The sequence below is a fragment of the Gossypium hirsutum genome, chromosome D08, assembly GCF_007990345.1.
Source record: "Gossypium hirsutum isolate 1008001.06 chromosome D08, Gossypium_hirsutum_v2.1, whole genome shotgun sequence".
NCBI lineage: Eukaryota > Viridiplantae > Streptophyta > Magnoliopsida > Malvales > Malvaceae > Gossypium > Gossypium hirsutum.
The window spans coordinates 46,069,850-46,077,923 of record NC_053444.1 but is presented as its reverse complement, the minus strand read 5'-3'; positions in this window follow the sequence as shown (position 1 = coordinate 46,077,923).

The window sequence follows — 8,074 nt, the reverse complement described above, 5'->3', positions numbered from 1 at the left end:
GATCTTTAGCATCATTTTTAATAAAAGCGTTGTTAAAAGTCATGTTTTTTTAGCGAGTTTGCGGAAAAATTGCCATTAAAAATCATGTTCTATAGTGACATTTGTGGAAAAAGTGTCGCTAAAAATCATGTTCTTTAGCAATGTTTTTAATAAAAGCATCGTTAAAGGTCATGTTCTTTAGCGATGTTTGTGGGAAAATGCCGTTAACTTTAGCAGATTTTACCAAACAATTTTAACTCACATAGAACCTGAATTTTCAATATTATTTCCTGTAACATTAAATCCAACCAAAAATTTCCAATCTAAATGATAGTATCACGAAAGAAATATATATGATTTAAATTAATAAATGGAATAACACAATATATTATATTCAAAAGTTATATTGTTAAAATATTCTCACAATAAGAAAATAAAAGTTTAAGATGGCGGATTCTGCGACTGCTGAAACATCTTTAAGATATTCTGAAGCTGTGGTTGGAGTTTGTCATATTTTCTTGTTGCTTTTGCTTTCCTTGTTGCTGCCTACGTTTTAAGTTATAGTTGGAGTTCATCATATTTTCTTTGAGCCTCTGCTTCTCTCGATGCTGTCTCCATTTTAATTTGAGCAATTTGCTCAATTCTGCTCGCTTGCATCTGAGCCATTTGGTCTCTTAAACTCTGAACTTCAGCTTGAGCCTGATTTACCGAAGGCATGTATTGCTATGAGCTAGATTCAAAATATTGGGTTGGGTTAACAAAAAATCCTTGAAATCAAACCCGACCATATCTTTAAGGACCTAAAACTTTAATAATAATTCTGTTATCAATGTCATATGGATTAATAGAACTATTACTTGAAGCAATCGCTTCATACTCCGCCCTTTTATCCTTTAGTTTCTCCTAATAAATCAATTAATGAGTTAGAAACAAAATATATAATCAAACAAATACAACATAACTTAGCATTATTTGCGACGAATTAAACCATTATAATTAAACATAATAAATATTTAAAATTATTCAAATTTTATTAAGTAAATATACCATAATTTCTGGAGCTTCAGTAGTCATAGGAGATCTATCTTTCTTTCTATGTGTAATGTCAAAAAGCTGAAAGCGTCTAACTTTTTGACCAGACGACAATTCCTACAATATAGTAGGAAAAATATTATTTAGTAGAAAATAATTAATATTTGACACAGTTAATAAATTCAAAATACCTCGTCATCAGCTACACAAGCAAAACTTTTTTGACCCAACTGTGTGCGTGAATTTTTGTTTTTGCCTACTTGTAGTTTCAACTCGCTCACAATCCTACATTATGAAATTATTATTACGTATATAGTAAATACTATAAATTGAAATAATTATAAGAGTTTGGAAGTACATAATACCTCTCATTTCTTTGAATTCTAAAATCTAACTGCATCTTCTCATTGGTACCTCAGCAATCCCGGTGGGACATTTTGCAATTTCTCTTTGAGGCTTATATTTTTCTTAAAATATTCCTTTAAAGTACTTTTATGGACTCTTCATTTTTTTCCTAATACCTTCTTCACATAATTATCCGAGACCTTTAAAGCAAACATCTCCTACAAATAACACAAGTTTAGAAAGTAAATATAGATGAAACTTAAACCAAAGTATTATAAATTACATTCACGTTATTACCTTAATATTATCGAGAGCTTGGTTTTTGTTACTATCAAGCATATGATGCCATGACTCGTAGTTGATTGGCAACAGATTGACATTTTGTGCTATAATGCCTAAGTATCTTGCTAAAAGTCGATCTTCTGATCCAATAGGCTGACCATGATTGTTTCTAGATACTTTGACATGCTCCGCATAATTTATATCGTATAAATCTTTTAATAACGTACGTCCTTGAGTTTTGAGCCTCCCACCACTTTCAGCTAAAAAAATGGTATATGATAATATAGGAATTTTAAATAAAAATTAATAATAAAAGTCAACATGCATGTAAATTAAAGTTAACATTACTTTGAATTTCTACAATTTTGTCAACTGTATTCGGAACATTCGAATATCCAATAGCAGTCTATTGTTCACTATTTGTTTCTTCCGAATTTGGAGGATTTTGAATAATACTTAGATTTCGCAATCTTCTTATAGCCATATTATCTGCAATATACATAAAATAGTTGAAATATTAGTAACTAATTACAAAAATAATAGTACATATAAAATAGTTGAAATATTTAACAAGATCAAGATTTAAATTATAATATTACATATAGTTAAAAAATCGTAAAATCTTACAACATCATGATTCGTAAATATCTTCATCCACATCCTAACGAACCCACTGAAATTGTGTATTAGTACCAGGGATAGTTTCATTTAAGTTTTGTTATGGCAAAGGAAAAATTTCTGATCTTTCGTCGATTTCATCTCTACTTCTATTGCCCATGTCAAACAAGTCTCTAAGAGTGTTACGGAGTACAACAAACCAACCCTCATCAGTTGGATCTTTCGAGTAAAAAACATGTTTAACTTGAGAAGAAAATACAAATGACTCATCTATCAATTGTTTTCCAATGTGAATTAATCGAGAGAAGTTCACCATTGTAAAACCAAATTGATCTTTTTAATTCCGCGAGCAGTATTAACATCAGCCCAATCATATCGAAAGAGGACAACCTTCCGTTTGCCATAATAATCCAACTTAGTAACGTCCATAAAAAGTCCGTAATACTCCACATTTCCCTCAACAGGAATACTGTCCTTAGCATTAGCATAATTTGTAATTGAATAATTAACAACTATTCCACAATTTTGAGTTCTCTTAAATCTTTCGCGAGATTTTGTATGAAACCTGAACCATTAATGAGGAAGACAATATATCTTTTTACTACTTTATTCGGACCTTGGGAAAGCCATTTAACTTCATCATTGATGTCCTTTCCACTCCAAACCTATTGAAGTGAAAGTAAATTGATTAATTATAATGTTATATAAAAACATTATTATTTGTCATTGAAAAATTCAGTTACATACCGTCTGCCCTAACCATTCATGAAAAGATTCTATGAATAACTTATGAATATCTCGATGTTGTAATCTTCAGGAGCGTGAACGAGATCTCAAGACTTGTTTGTACTCACTATGTTAAAAAGTGGATTACTTGGTTAGACGATAAACAAACTAAAAAGATGAATATTTATCAAATTCTAAAACTTACTTGTGTAATTGTTCAATTGAATCGTGGTGAAAAAGAACATATCGATGTGCTTGTACCCAAGATCTATCATCTAAACGTGCAATTTCAACTTTACCAATTAGTTTTCCATAACTTCGAAATAAATAAGTTTCAGCTAAGTAATGATTAGTGATTCCGACATTTTTATTTGGTCTATTCAGTCTTGTTTCAACATATTCTAACTATTTAGAGCAGAAAGTCATACACTCCTCTGCTAAGTAACCTTCAGCAATTGATCCTTCTGGATAATGCTTATTATGACAATAAGACTTCAATTTGCATAAGAACCTAAACACGGTATACAACATTATCAAAAGTTGTAATTAAAGGTATATTCATAATGAATGAAAACTTTGCAAATAAATTAGCACCTCTCTATAGGATACATCCACCGATAGAAAACCGGTCCACCAAGTTTTGCTTTATGAGGGAGATGGATTAGCAAGTGCACCGTAATAGTGAAGAACGAAGATGGAAAGATCTTCTTCGAGTTACATAAATTAAGGCGGCTCGATCTTGTACTTTCTCAAGTTCTTCAACAATCAGAACTTTTCCACAAATAACATTCATTATATTGGATAGTTCAATTATATAAGACGTCACCTTTTTTGACATACAACACCGTAAAACAACTGACAGTTAATCTTGCATCAAGATATGATAATCATGTGATTTTAGGAAATATAGTCTTCGATCTTTAAGACTCATAAATCGAGATATATTTGATGCATACGCATCTGGGACCTTTATATCCTTCAACACCATGCAGAACACTTCTTTTTTTTTTTGACATTGTAAAAATAGAAGGCAACAATCGAGATTTTCCATTCAGAAGTCGAATAGAAGGAACCGAATTCCCATGTCAACAAGATCAAGTCAACTCTGAAGATTGTCTTTCAATTTTCTATCGACATTCAGAATTGTCCCGATAATATTCTCGCAAACATTCTTTTTAGTATACATGACATCAAGATTGTGCCGCAAAATATGATGCTCCCAACAAGGCAACTAAAAGAAATACTTCTTTTTTTCTACAAGTCTGCCTCATTAGGATCACCCTCTTCATCAGATTCATCATCACTCTGCCAGTCAACATCGCCAACATATGCCTCCCTCAGTCTTCTTTTTGTTTGCATGTTAGGTGGTTGATTCATCTTCCCATAACTGAAATTGATATCTTTTAACATAAACAAGATTTCAAATCTTTGGTCTATTCAGGAGCTTCTCTAAACTCTTCAGTACCATCAAATAGAGTCCTTTGAAATTAAATCTATTATTTCTATCTAACCACCGACGATGCCTCATATAAGAGAACTTCTTCCCATTATATAACCATTTCGAACATGTTTGCGCAACACAACAAGGACAAGCATAACGTCTTTTGGTACTCCAACCAGATAAATTGGCATAAGTCGGGAAATTATTAATAGTCCACAACAAAACTGCACGTAAATAAAAGTTCTAATTTCTTAAGACATCATATGTTTCAACACCCACCCATAACTGTTTCAACTCTTCAATAAGTGGCTGCATGCAAATCCATGGAGGCAAATTGTAAGGAACAAGCATTACAGGCCAAGTACTGTACGAAGTACTCATGATTTTAAAAGGATTAAATCCATCAGATGCTAGCCCAAGCCTTACATTCTGAGGATCGCTTGCAAAGTTTGGAAATTTACTGTCAAATGATTTCCAAGCTAAAGAATCCGCAGGATGCCTTAATAATCCATCATTGGTTCGTTGATCATGATGCCACCTCACAGACTCGGTTGTCTTTGACAACATAAAAAGCCTTTGAAGCCTTGGTATTAGTGGAAAATATCGCAAAATCTTTACTGGCTTCTTTCTTAACTGTGCCTCACCTTCATCCTCATTCACATCTTCTGCATTCCTATTCATCCAACGAGATTTACCGTAAACATAACAAGACTATTGGTTTTTCCGATCACCTCAATACAACATGCAGTCATTTGGGAAACTATGAATTTTGTCGTACTCAAGGCCTAAATCTTTTATCAATTTCTTCATATCTTTGCATAAATGAGAGATTTTTGCAAACGAAAATATATATCTCAAAAACTCTAATAGTAGTGTAAAAGAGTTTCTATTCCACCCTCCCAAACATTTTAAGTGAAAAAGACGAATGCAAAATGACAGTTTTGAAAATTTTGATCCCTCATAAAGTTCTTCATTCTTTTCATTAAGTAACTTGTAGAACTTCCCCTTTTCTCCATTTGGCTCTTCATCAGGTGCACTTTTTCCCGTTTCGGTAAAAGTATTTCCAACAATATCACAATCATCAGATGCAATAATTTCAGGTGGAAACGATTGCAAACCATGACTGTGCATATTAAATGCATCTGGCAACAAACCTTCCATGTCATCTTCTCTAACAGACTGATGGTAAGCATTATGAGGATAAGCCAGATTAATCGTTGAAGAGGTTCTACGAGGTGTACACTCTCCATGGAAAATCCATCTTTTATACCTCCGAATAAAGCCATCAACAATTAGATGTTCGTAGACAATTTCACGAATATGCCAATTGATGTTGCCACACTTCTTACATAGACAAAAAATCATATCCTCTTGGCCTGCATTTTAAAATGCAAAGTTTAGAATAGTTTGTACTCCATTTCGATAGTCGTTGCTTACCGTTGACAAATTCATTCAACTTTTATCCATTTTGTAGTTCTTGAAGTCTAAAGTTGACAATAAATTATGGTTACTTAAGTGTTCTAAATATATTTAAATAATGTCATTGTACTAAAATAGATAATATATATCAAGTATCAAGTATCAAGTATCTAATTATTTAAAAATATATATTAGTGACAACATTTTACGTTTGGATACTCCAAATTCGCTATAAAAAATTTACCTTGAAGATTTAATGCATTGTATTTTAATGGGTGTAAAGTAATTCATGTAGGTTGTTTATTTATAAGAATAATTAAGAGTAGGGAAAAACAATAGTGTTGCCCTAATTTTTGTGATTTTTATATATTTTGATCCAAAGTTTTATGTAAGTTATGATATGATATATTTTTTATATACTTTAAATGTTAGAAATTTCATTTTTTTATATTCTTTAAATGTTTATGTAAGTTATGATAATCATTAACTTTAAATGTTTATGTAAGTTATGATTATAATTTTTTTATCACCTTTATGTTTACTATAATTAAAAAGACAAAAATTAACAAATTAATCGAAATTTGAGTTAATTTGATAAAAAAACACAATTTTAAAAATTAAAAGAGACAAAATAATTAAATGAATGATTAATCGAAAATTAATTAATTATGAAATATGATTATTTATTTATTTAATTGAAAATTAATTATTCATAGAATTATTATGAAATATGATTATTTATTTAATTAATCAAAAATTAATTAATTATTCATAGAATTATAATGAAATATGATTTTTTATTTAATTAATTGAAAATTAATTAATTATTCATAAAATTATTATGAAATATGATTATTTATTTAATTAATCAAAAATTAATTAATTATTCATAAAATTATTATGAAATATGATTATTTATTTAATTAACAAAAAAATAATTAATTATTCGTAGAATTATTATGACATATGATTATTTAATTAATTAATCAAAAATTAATTAATTATTCATAAAATTATTATGAAATATGATTATTTATTTAATTAACCAAAAATTAATTAATTATTCGTATAATTATTATGAAATATGATTATTTATTTAATTAATCAAAAATTAATTAATTATTCATAAAATTATTATGAAATATGATTATTTATTTATGTAATCGAAAATTAATTAATTATTTATAAAATTATTATGAAATATGATTATTTATATAATTAATCAGAAATTAATTAATTATTCATTAAATTATTATGAAATATGACCTAGCGTTTTGGGTCAACCCACATGATCTTATCATCTCTACAATTAACCTACACAATTAACTTGGTTTCATTATATAAAGAGGCAATGGATTATCACTATCATTAGGAATATTTCGATTTTAAATATAAAACATGTATTGAGTTAGTCAAGAGAAAAACTGGAATTTGGGAATGCTTGGATTGATACGGGGAAAATAATATATACATTTTGGTAAGTTAAAAGAAAAATGTGGAAGTGGTTAATAACTAACCAAACCAAGTGACGCCTAACCTTGGATGGAAGTGTCCAACAGGAAATCTTGGTCAAGGATAAGCTATATTTATGTATATACAATATTGTCAACTATACTAATATTCTACTACTGGTAGCAGTATTAATTAAGAGGGTAGAACAAGTTGAAAGTAGAAAAAATCAAAGAGGCAGAGAGGCGAATGCAACATAGTTGTTAGTATAAAATGGAAAGAAAGTAAGTAGTCGTAAAGAAACTAACAGCACAAAAAAAATACTGCAGCAAGAACTGTCTATCTGTGTTTCAGCAATAGATTCATTACAAGTTCTTTCAATAGATAGTACACCTAAAGATCAAAGCACATGGGATTCAACAGTCAGAATAAGAGTCATATAGAAATTTCACTTTTAACAAACTTAGAAAAGAATCAATAGAATTTAACTAATTCGAAAGTTTAAAAATTTATGCAAAACAAAATTAACCAATTTGAAAAGAGTAATAAATAAAATTGATAAAATTAAAATACAAGAACTAAATTCACAACTTACATAGAACTAATAACAAAATTTTAACCTACAACAGTGATTTCATGCTCAATTCACGGCTCTAAAATATGAACAATTCTTAAATGAATACAACTGTAAAACAATTGGCCTTGGTTACAACATTTTGGTCTTCCCCAAACATTTCAAGAACCTTGTCTATATATGGTTTTCTGACACAGCCAAACTCCAAA